Source organism: Zingiber officinale, chromosome 1A, assembly GCF_018446385.1.
Source record: "Zingiber officinale cultivar Zhangliang chromosome 1A, Zo_v1.1, whole genome shotgun sequence".
Taxonomy (NCBI): domain Eukaryota; kingdom Viridiplantae; phylum Streptophyta; class Magnoliopsida; order Zingiberales; family Zingiberaceae; genus Zingiber; species Zingiber officinale.
The window spans coordinates 96,035,759-96,048,654 of NC_055987.1; positions in this window are offsets into that span (position 1 = coordinate 96,035,759).

A 12,896-nucleotide genomic window follows, 5' to 3' on the forward strand; every position below is an offset into this window, starting at 1 on the left:
ATGCTTATAAGAAGCATCAAGACGACGCATTAGATGTGTCCTGTCTAATGCTCGCGACCATGAACTCAGAGCTTCAGAAGCAACATGAGTTGATGGGTGCTTATGATATGGTTGAGCATCTTCGCCAACTATATCAGGGACAAGCGAGGCATGAGAGATTTGAGATCTCGAAGGCACTGTTTCAGTGCAAGATGTCAGACGGGGCTCCTGTAGGTCCTTATGTACTCAAGATGATTGGGTACATAGAGAACCTACAAAGACTGGGGTTCCCACTTGGCCAAGAGTTGGCCACTGACTTGATCTTGCAGTCCTTGCCAGATAGATATAGTCAATTCGTTCTCAACTATAACATGAACGAGATTGACAAGCCACTGCCCGAGCTACTTAGTATGTTACGAACTGCTGAGATTAACCTTAAGAAGGTTAAGCCCATTCTGATGGTCCAGAAGCACAAGGGCAAGGGCAAGCCCAAAGGTAAGGGAAAGTCCCAAACCAAGGGCAAAGGCAAGGCACAGAAGCCTAAAGGAGGGGTCGCCAAGGATGCTATCTGCTTCCACTGCGGTCAGACCGGGCACTGGAAGAGGAACTGCAAGGTATATTTGGAGGATCTTAATAAGAAGCGAAGTGAGACTTCCACTTCAGGTATATATGTTATAGAAGTCAATCTATCTATTTCTACATCATGGGTATTAGATATTGGATGTGCTTCTCACATTTGTACTGATGTGCAGGCGCTGAGAAATAGCAGAGCATTGGCAAAGGGCGAGGTGGACCTACGAGTAGGCAATGGAGCACGGGTTGCTACTGTTGCTGTAGGAACTAATCAGCTATCTCTGCCCTCTGGGCTTGTACTAGATTTAGATGATTGTTATTATGTGCCTGCTCTTACTAAGAACATAGGTTCAATTTCTTGTTTAGACAAGAAAGGATACTCTTTTATAATAAAAAACAAATGTTGTTCTGTTTATTTAAAAGATATGTTCTATTGTAGTGCACCACTAATAAACGGACTCTATATTCTAGACCTTGAGAGCCCTATCTATAACATTAGTACCAAGAGGTTCAAGTCAAATGACTTGAACCAAACCTATCTCTGGCACTGTCGCTTAAGTCATATAAATGACAAGCGCTTATCCCAACTCCATAAGGATGATTTGCTGGACTCATTTGATTTTGAATCATATGAGATATGCGAGTCATGCCTACGAGGCAATATGACCAAGACTCCCTTTAGTGGGCACAGCGAGAGAGCGACTGATTTGTTAGGACTCATACATAGTGATGTATGTGGCCCTTTCAATGTCGCTGCTAGAGGCGGTTATAGATACTTCATCACATTTACTGATGACTTCAATAGATATGGTTATGTGTACTTGATGACACATAAGTTCGAATCCTTTGAAAAGTTCAAGAATTCAAGAATGAAGTACAGAACCAGCTTGGCAAGAGTATTAAGATACTTTGATCAGATCGAGGTGGTGAATACTTAAGCCATGAGTTTCGTGACTATTTAGCTGAGTGTGGGATTCTATCCCAACTCACTCCTCCTGGAACACCACAGAAGAATGGTGTATCCGAAAGGAGGAATCGTACCCTATTAGATATGGTACGATCTATGATGAGTCACACTGATCTTTCGACATACCTTTGGGGCTATGCTCTAGACACGGCAGCTTTCATTCTCAACCGAGTTCCATCCAAGGTCGTGATAAAGACACCATATAGGATATGGACTGGGAGAGATGCCCAGGTGTCTTTCATGAGGATTTGGGGTTGTGAGGCTTACGTTCGACGTCAAGTCTCAGACAAGTTAGGACCCAAATCCGACAAGTGCTACTTTATTGGATATCCCAAGGAAACTAAGGGATATTACTTCTACATTCTCAGTCAGCACAAGGTAGTTGTGGCAAAGACTGAGGTCTTTCTAGAAAGGGACTTTGTTTCTAGAAAGACTAGTGGGAGCACGTTCGATCTTGGAGAAGTTCAAGATGCGAATACTAGCACTAAAGCCTCGATGGAAATTGAACTGGAACCACAAAGTGTTGTGGATGATGTTGTTCCACAAGGAGTTGAGGAACAACAACCAGTTCAAGTAGACATACCTCTTCGCAGGTCTGATAGGGTACGTCTTCAGCCTGAGAGATACTCATTTCTCTTGTCTGACCATGATGACATTGTGCTCATAGAGGATGAGCCTACCACCTATCAGGAAGCTGTGATGAGACCAGATTCCGAGAAATGGCTAGAGGCCATAAGATCCGAGATGGAATCCATGTACACCAACCAAGTATGGACTTTGGTTGATCCACCTGAAGGGGTAAAACCCATTGAGTGTAAGTGGGTCTTTAAGCGAAAGACTGACATGGATGGACTTATCTATGAGGGTTTTGTAGATTCACAGCATACTAGCAGAGTATGCAAGCTGCATAGGTCCATTTATGGACTAAAGCAAGTTTCTCGGAGCTGGAATCTTCGATTCGATGATGCAATCAAACAGTTTGGTTTCATCAAGAGTGAAGATGAGCCTTGTGTCTACAAGAAGGTTGTAGAGAACGCAGTTGTCTTCCTCATATTGTATGTGGATGACATACTACTCATTGGGAAGGACATCTCTATGCTTCAGTCTGTCAAGACCTGGCTAGGGAGTTGCTTCTCAATGAAGGACTTAGGTGAGGCATCCCGCATTCTAGGGATACAGATCTATAGAGATAGATCTAAGAGATTACTTGGCCTAAGTCAGAGTACATATATTGACAAAGTACTCCTTCGGTTTGCCATGCAGAACTTCAAGAAGGGATTTCTGCCGATGTCACATGGCGTGAGTCTTTCGAAGACTCAAGGTCTCTCTTCTAGAGAGGAGAGAGACCGCATGGATCAGATCCCTTATGCCTCAGCCATAGGGTCTATCATGTACGTCATGCTATGTACTCGACCTGATGTCTCGTATGCTTTGAGCATGACAAGCAGATACCAGTCAGATCCAGGTGAAAGTCACTGGATAGCGGTCAAGAATATTCTTAAATACTTATGAAGGACTAAAGAATATTTCTTGATATATGGAGGCAATGATGAACTAACTGTAAAGGGTTACAGTGATGCCAGCTTCCAGACCGATCAGGATAATTAAAGATCACAGTTGAGGTTCGTGTTTTGCTTGAATGGTAGTGCTATGAGCTGGCAGAGTTCACAGCAGTTCTACAACGTTTCCATCTCATTCGAGAGATTATCGATAGAGGAGATGTGGAGATTTGCAGAGTACCTACAGAGGCTAACATCGCAGATCCCTTGACCAAGGCTTTGGCACAGAGAAAGCATGATGGTCACACAAGGTCATTAGGCCTTAGAGCCTATACTGATTGGCACTAGTGCTAGTGGGAGATTGTTAGTTAGAGCCCTAGAGCCAATCATTTGATGATTGTATGGACTCATGTATATCATATTCTTGTATATATATTAAGGCATTTGGTTTTTTTTTGGTTATTATGCTTATTTGTATTAGTGCCAGATAAAATAAGTATAGTAACGTTCTTGAGTAGAAGGTTCTTACCTATATCAATCGATTGGTTGAATCGATAGTGAGATGATATAGGGAACACTACTCTAAATCATTCCTAGTCGAGTATTAACATTCAGGGACAATGTTAATACAATAAGACTAGCATGTAGGTCAGCTCGATGACTTGATCTCACAAGTCATGGATATAGAGATATCAAGCTGACACATGGGTATGCATTAGAGAATGTATATTGAATGACCCGCCATGAGAAAGTATCATGGATCGTTATATGAGTGTCATATACTTTCTCATGTGGCTATTAGTATGACTATTAGTCCTTTGACCTGAAGTCACCATGGATCCCTACATAAGGAGTTATGTACATTGGTTTCGTCAAACGTCACCCGTAACAGGGTGGACTATAAAGGCGATTACTGGGTATGTAACAAATTATGCAGAGGGATATGAGTGATGTAGATGAGATCTATCCCTCCCATATGACGGGAGCGACATCAATATTCTTGATAGAGTTAGACCACGAAGTGCATGGTCATGCCCAAATGAGTCAACATTAGATGTTGAGATCATTTGATCGAGTGAGTCTACTTGGAGTTCAAGATTTAGATTGATTAGAGGATGACACGGTCTATGCCTCACATTGATCAATCTAGATGTCTAGGATAGAAGGACAATGTCACATATTGTGAGGAGTCACAATTAGTAGTCACAAGGTGATGTTGGATCTCGACATTTCTTGTAACTTGGGTAGTAATGATGTGTTGCTAGATACCGCTCATTACTTATGCTCCTAAATGGGTTTATGGCATTGCCAACGTTACAAGAACCTATAGGGTCACACACTTAGGACATTTAGATGGAGATTTGGTTCATATGATGAACCAAGAGGATTAGATTCATTTGATGAATCAAATTGGATTAAGAGTAATCCAAATTGGGCTAATTGAGTTAAACTCAAGTTGATTCATGTATTTAATGAGTCTAATTTAGATTATGACTCATTAGATCAATTTAATTTAATGAATTAGATTCATTATATTAAGTTGGCTTGAATCAAATGGTTAGATTAGATCAATCATGAGAGAGATTGAGTCAAGTTTGACTTGACTAGAGAGGAAGAGGAAGAGTCAAGTTTGACTTGACTCTTTGCCACATCATGAGTGAGGTGGCAAGATGCGGACCAATAGTGTTGTTCCACATCATCTTGTTTTGCCACCTCATGGAGGTTACAAGCCTCCATTGCATTTAATGTGGGTTGGCCACATTAAATGAGTGGAGGTTACTCATTTGCCACATCATTGTGAGGTGGCAAGATGTGGACCAATGGTAATGGTCCACATCTTCATGATGTGCCACATCATAGGAGTTACACAACACCTCTTAATGGCTTCACATTAATTGTGATTAATGTGGAATGGGAGTTACACTCCATGGAGTGGCCGGCCACACAAAAGTGGTGAATGAAATTTGATTTTCATTCAAGGCATTACTTCTTCTTCTTCTTCCTCAAGCTCTCCCTCTCCCTCTCCTCTTTGCTTGGCCGAATCTCACCAAGGTGCTAGCACACCTTTTTGTTTGAGGTTTCTCCACCTACGTGTCTGTGTGGATACTTCTAGAGGACCGACGCTTGACGGTCTTGAGATCCGACAACTCCTTGGAAGAGCGGGAACGCGAAAGGGCACGCAACAAGAGTAAAGTTCTCAACACATAGATCTAGGAGTAGATCTAAAGATTTTGAAACTCGTATTTGTATTTCGTTCAGTTTTCCTTGCACGGATCTACGGCTTTGGGTGATTCGGGGTTTCCGCGATGTGAAAAGCAGTTTTCGCGGCCCGAAAAACCCAACACTTACGGCGCATCAGGTAAATGTATCCGTATCTTGAATAATCATCTATAAAGGAGACAAAGTATTCATAACCACCTCTTGCCTGGATAGACATAGGACCACACAAATCAGAATGGACCAGTTCTAACGCATCTTTGGCTCTATACCCCTTGGCCTTATAAGGTCTCTTGGTCATTTTACCTTCCAAGCAAGATTGGTTGGAAAGTTTTCCAACTCTAATGTACCCAAGAGTCCATCGGCTATAAGCCTTTGAATCCTACTTAAGTTAATATGACCAAGTCTTAGATGCCAAAGATATGTTTGGTTCATTTTCGAAGGTTCTTTTATCTTATTAGAGTTAGAAGATGTGTTATTAATTTCCATTTGTTGCTTTATGGGAGAAATTGGATTTAATGTATATAAATTGCCAACCAATGCACCAGAACAGATAATAACTCTATTTCTCTTTATAACCACATTGCTATTAAAAGAAACAGAATATCCATCCAAATACAGTTTAGAAACTGAAATTAAATTTTTTCTAAAACTGGGTACATAAAGATAATTTCTTAAAACAAACTTCTATTCATATCAAAAAATAAGTAGACGTCTTCTACTGCAACAGCCGCCACCTTAGTAGCATTGCCCATGTAGACGGTTATCTCTCCTTCAAATAGTCGTCGGGTTTCCTAAAACCCCTGCAAAGAGTTGCAGATATGATCAGTGGCTCCCGTATCTACACACCAGGTGTTGGTAGATAACACTGCTAAATATGTTTCAACTACTAGAGAATGAGATATACCTTTATTTTTCTGATTCCTACGAGGACAATCCGCCTTCCAATGTCCTGACTGCTTGTAGATGAAGCACTTGTCCTTCGACTTCTTCATTCCAACTTTTTGTCCTGTACCCTGAGGTTTATTCACATTCTTTGCTGAAAAGACCTATTTTTTCTTCTTCTTGCATTTCGACTTAGAAGTAGAACCATTTTCAGCATAGTGAATCTGAGAACTGTGACGAAATATACCTTCTACTGCCTGTAGTTCTGTCAGAAGTTTCGCCAATGTATACTCTCTTTTATTCATGTTATAGTTCAGGCGGAACTGCTCAAAACTTCTAGGTAGCGTTTGGAGAATTATATCGACCTGGGTTTCCCCATCGATTTCACCTCTAAGGACTTGTATTTCATTCTGATAAGTCATCATTTTGAGGATATGATCCCTTACGGGTGCCCCCTCTGACATGATGGCTGTCATTAACTTTCTCATTGCCTCTTGCTTAGCAGTTCGACTCTGGTGCCCAAAGAGTTCTTTGAGATTGTTCATTATATCATAAACAGTTGGTAAATCTTGATGCTGATGTTGCAATACATTTGACATTGAAGTCAAAATGTAACACCGCGCCATCTTATCTACTTTTACCCATTTCTTATGATACTCAATCTCCTCTTGGGTAGAATCACCATTAGGTGTATTTGGGCATACCTCTGATAGTACAAACTTATACCTTTCAACAGTTAGAACAATGTCTAGGTTTCTTTTCCAATCTATATAGTTTGGACCAGTAAGTTTATTCTCTTTCAGTATAATAGCCAATGAGTTGAAAGACATCCTAATAATCATAAAATAAACTTTGGTCAGGACTCTAAATTTAAAATAATATTGATTCCTCAAATAATACTATTTAAATTTACCAACACCTCAAAACACCGTGAATATTGCATGCCACGTTAGTGTGGACGTATACAAATTCAACATTTGTAAGAGGAGAGTGTAACCTATTAATTTTATTATCTTGTTATCCTAACTTTATGACAAATATAATTAATAGTTGATTTCCCTTTGGTCACACAAAACAATAGCAGTGACTCCGTTGGGGAGGATACTATTGAATGCATCTAAGTGTATACCATCACTTGATACTTAGTCCATTAAATAGGATTGCGCCCCTTCAGTTGGAGAAGATCACACGCTCCTAAATAATTTCCTATAACCATTCATAAAGGAAGTTTAATCTAGTGATCCCCAACAAACTCATCTGTTGTGGAGGGAGACACTTAGAGCCAACACGCAAGCTTGTTGCATCACTTACAAACCAGTAATGGAGACCGTGGAATTTATTTAAAAATCCCTCTCCCACTTAGTTATTTAAGGTGAGAAATTTTAACCTATGCTAGCATACATCACATGCACACACACACATCACAGTAAATAAAGCAATAAATATGGAAATTAATTTTCCAACTATTATGGTCTTTTCCGTCACTGTTCTCCGTGTGCTCCAACCCTAGTTGTTGCCATCTTTAGCCACCGCCACGGGTCAAGTTGTCGCATCTATCTTGCTTTTTATTCCGCTGTGCCTCTGGTCCTCCAATAGCACCACGCTTTGCAAAGATACGATCCGCGACAAAAATAGAATTTTATATATATCGATCCTATATTCCATGAAGGAATGTACATGTATTCTAGATCGAACAAAAAAGTAAAATTCTAAAACTAATACAGCTCCTGCTGTATTTAATACATACAATCATGCATACACAAAATAATGCCCTTAACATGTCCAAGGGTCCAATCACATACAATATCTATATGCCATAATAGTTGGAGCCTGCAACAACAAAATTAGCATATCCTACTATTATCCTGCCTAAATTATGTATGACATGTGCATAATCTATTTGAAAACCAAAACACGTAGAGGCAAACCCTAGCTCTGATACCACTTGTTGGTTGGTCCTAGGAAGATCGTACCGGTTTCATTGTACAAAAATTTTGTACAAGTGTCGAACCTTTCCTAAATAACTTATTGTGTTCTTTAGAAGTTAAATTAGGAATCGTAAACGGAACTTAACATTATTGATTCCAAATTTAACTTATCTGTTTTTAATGGTTTAGATTTGGATTGCAAGCGGAACTTAACACTATTGATCCAAATCAACCTATGTTATAAATTCAATTAAATATTAATTTCCAAAATTGACTTCCAGGACTGCATGACGAGGCACATGACCTTCTTGGGTATGAGGGCATCCACTACCGCCTAGACAAAGGCTTTTAAGGAAAGCTAATATTTAATTTCCTTATATAACTCTAAGTTTAACCAAAAAGAACAATCGAATCACAAATTTGAAAAACAAAAAGAAAACACAAACTCGAATTACAATTCAAAAAACTAGAATCTAATGTCTCTTGTGTTTGGAATTCTAACAAAGAAAAATAACTAGCATGATGCGGAAGAAAATTACTAATTATACCTTTTCTTTGTATGCTAATAACCTCGAGATCTTCTGCCGTATTCCTCACCTCCTCTTGGACGTCGTGTGAGCGACGATCCTCCAAGATGAACACCACCCAAAGAGCTTCTCCTCCTTCTCTAAGTTTCGGCCACCACCACCACCTAGGAGCAAAAGAGAGCAAAGGGAAAAGAGAGGGAGAGAGGGCTGGCCACAATGAGGAACTCCACCAAGAGAATAAGAATTGTTGTGTCTTGAGGCCTCTCCTCCCCTTCTTTTATATTACTTACCCAAGGCAAATAAGGAAAGACTTTTTACAACAATTAAAATCTTCCTCTTGTTTTTCCTTTTTCCTTTTTATTTTTTCTTTTCTTTCCTCTTGATTGAATCAATCATCAAACATTGATTGGATGATGATTTGATTTTGGCCGACCCCTTGCTTGGGCACCAAGCAAGGGTGGCCGACCACATCATTAAGGAGAGAAATTATTTTTATAAAATTTTACAAAAGAAGAAATCTTCTTATAAAATTTTACAAGCTCTCTTTCCTATTATGGATGTTAAAAAAGGAAAGTTTTAAAAATTAAAACCAAGTTTTAAAAAGTAAAACTAAGTTTTAAAATTTAGAACTTCTTTTCTAAAATTTCCTTTTTAAACATGGTTACAAAAATAGAAAATTTTAATTTTAAAACTTCTCTTCCTTTTTTCTAAAAACCATGAGGATGGTTAAAAAAAGGAAAGTTTTAAAACTTTTAAACTTTCTATTAAACCATGTGGCCTAATTCAAATAAGGAAAGTTTTATATTTTAAAAACTCTCTTTTAAAACCTATAATTTTCTACGAAGAGAAGATTTAAAAAATTCAAAACATCCCTCCTTATTTGACATATTATGGCCGGCCCCTCTTTGCTTGGACACCAAGCAAAGGGTCGGCCCCTTTGTGAAGGAGATTGGCCGACCCCTTTGGCTTGGTCACCAAGCCATGGGCCGACCTCTTCTTGGACACCAAGAAGGGCTTTATATGGGTGGACTTGAGGCTTTAATGAGGCTATGACAGGGACCTAGAGGAGAAATTGGTTTTAGCCTTCCAATGAGCTTGAGTATCCCATGTTCGCTCTGAACACACAACTCAAGTTCATCAATAATAACTCATTCCACTAGAGAGTTATTATTGCACTACCACACCAATCCCAAATTACATTATGGGCTCCTTCATATATGAGTGTGTTAGTCTCCTTGTGTTTAAGATAACGAATGTCCACTAATTAAGTAAGTTACTGACAACTCACTTAATTAATATCTAGTTCCAAGAGTAGTACCACTCAACTTCATTGTCATGTTGGACTAAGTCCACCTGCAGGGTTTAACATGACAATTCTTATGAGCTCCTCTTGGGGGCATTCTCATCCTAGATAACTAGGACACATATTCCTTCTATAATCAACAACACACACTATAAGTAATATCATTTCCCAACTTATCGGACCTATTGATTTATCGAACTAAATCTCACCCTTTGATAAGTTAAAGAAATAAATACTAAATATATGTGCTTATTATTATATTAGGATTAAGAGCACACACTTCCATAATAACTAAGGTCTAGTTCTTTTATTAAGTCAGTATAAAAAGAACTTACTTAAAATGGTCCTACTAAATACACTTAGAGTGTACTAGTGTAATTTATTAGTCAAAATAAACTAATACCTAATTACACTACGACTATTCCAATGGTTTGTTCCTTTCCATCTTAGTCGTGAGCAACATAATTTAAAAGAACTGATAACATGATCTTCTGTGTGTGACACCACACACCATATTATCTACAATATAAATTAATTGAACAACTACACTTAACAAATAAAATGTAGACATTTGACCAATGTGATTCTTTTATTTCATAAATAAATGTTTACAAAAGCTAGCCTTTTAGTATACAGTATAACAGATAGGTGGTTGCAATTCTCTAACAATGCTATCTCTTAAAGGGTGTTTGATTGGTTTAGAGTCGACCAGGTTTAGGGTGGGAGTCATGCCCATGTGAGATGAGGAGTTGAGCCTTAGAGGTCTGATCGGATCTAGGGCCAATTGGTTTAGGGTAGGAGTCATGCCCATGTGAGATGGGGAGTTGAGCCTTAGAGGTCTGACTAGCTGTGCGACCAATCGACTATATGTTGGGAGTTATGCCCATGAGGAGTGAGGAGCTAAGCCCTGGAGGTCCGATTAGGTTTATGCTGGGAGTTATGCTTATGAGAAGTGGGGAATTGAGCCTAGATGTCCGACTAACTCTGTGGCCAACCGGGTTTATGTTGGGGGGTCATGCCCATGAGAAGTGGGGAGTTGAGCCTGGATGTTCGATTGTCTCTCGGGCCATCTGGGTTTTTATGCTGGGAGCCATGCCATGAGAAGTAGGGAGTTGAGCTTCGGATGTCCGATTAACTCTCTAGCCGACCGAGTTTATGCTAGGAGTCATGCTAATAAGAAATGGAGAGTTGAGTCCCAGATATTCGACCAGATATGAGGCTGACTGGGTTTATACTGGGAACCATGCCCATGAGAAGTGGGGAACTGAGTCTGGATGTCCGAGTAGCTCTGGGGACGAACGGGTTTATACAGGGAGTCATGCCCATGAGAAGTGGGGAGTTGAGCCTTGGATGTCCGAGTCTGGAGTCGACTGGGTTTATGCTGGGAGTCATTTCCATGAGAAGTAAGGAATTGAGCCCCGATGTCTGACTGGCTTTAAGGCCGACCAGGGTTATGTTGGAAGTCATGCCCATGAGAAGTGAAGAACTGAGCCTTGGATGTGCGACCTGCTCTGGGGCCGACTAGGTTTATGCTTGGAATCATGTTCATGAGAAATGGGGAGTTGAGCCCCGGATGTCCAATTGGCTCTGGGACTGCCAAGTTTATGTCTGGAGCCATGTCCATGAGAAGTGGGGAACTGAGCCCCGGATGTCCGACCGACTCTGGGCCGACTAGGTTTATGCTCAGAACCTTGTCCATGAGAAATAGAGAGCTGAGCCCCAAATGTCCAATCGACTTTAGGGCCGACCAGATTTATGTTGGGAGCCATACCTATGAGAAGTAGAAAATTGAGCCCGGATGTCCGACTGACTCTAGGATTGCCCGAGTTTATGCTGGGAGCCATGCCTATGAGAAGTGGGGAGCTGAACCCCAGATGTTCGACCGACTCTAGGATCGACTGGGTTTATACTGAGAGTCATACCTATGAGAAGTGGAGAACTGAGTCCTAAATATCTGACTGGCTCTGGAGATGATCAGGCTTATGCTGGGAGTCATGCCTTTGAGAAGTCGGAAGCTGAGCTCTAAATATTTGACTGGTTCTAAGGCCAACCAGATTTATACTGAGAGTTATGCCCATGAGAAATAGAAAGCTGAATCATAATGATAGTGATCCAATATATACATCTTAACTTTAACTGACATCTTACCTTAACTTTAATTACCATTTCATTTTAATTTTAACTATCATACTATCTTAATTATTGAACTCTCATTACCTTCGGTGGCAAAAGACGAATACGCTCGCCCTCGGCGCCCCCCGCCAACCCGTCCCAAGCCAATACAGAGAAGGTAAATCACGGACGGCTACTAGCCTTTGAATAGTGACTAGCACATAAGGGAGGCATTTACCTTGACTTTATCGAGATTCGAACCTCAGAGCTCATGGTGGCAACATCTCATACGTTAGCCACTTGATCCATCCGAGAAGACACTCTCATTACCTTCAGGCACTTATAACACGTCATATCATGTTATGATATTGTTGCTTGTTCTATTTTGAGATAGGTGCATATATGTCATTGATGTTGGCATGCATAATTAGTATTGTTTATAATTTTAGTATTTTACTTTTTGTTTTTCTTTCTTCTCCCACATTTAGTAAATATTCTTGATCAATATCATAAAAAACTCTGTATTTAGTAGTCAATCTCATCTATAGAGTTAAAATGGTTTTTCAGGTCGATCTAATTGTAATTAGAGTTTTTTTCTCTTCTTTATTAACCATTATTATCATTGTGATTTTCTACTTTCCAATGTGAACATTTATTTATGAAATGCCCTAGAATTTTCAATATTTTTAGGACCATCCTTGCATCCCTCTAGCTCAATCAATTTCCATCTTTTATTTTTTTTATAATAACCATCTACATATTTCTGTATGAAAGAGTTTATCTAGTTAGTTTCTTTATTTTTAAATATCTATCTAAATGAGTTTATAAACGATAAATATTTAAATTCAAAGAACCATTGTTATAAGGGTGAATGCTCATCCTGAAAAACCATTTTTATTTATGTGT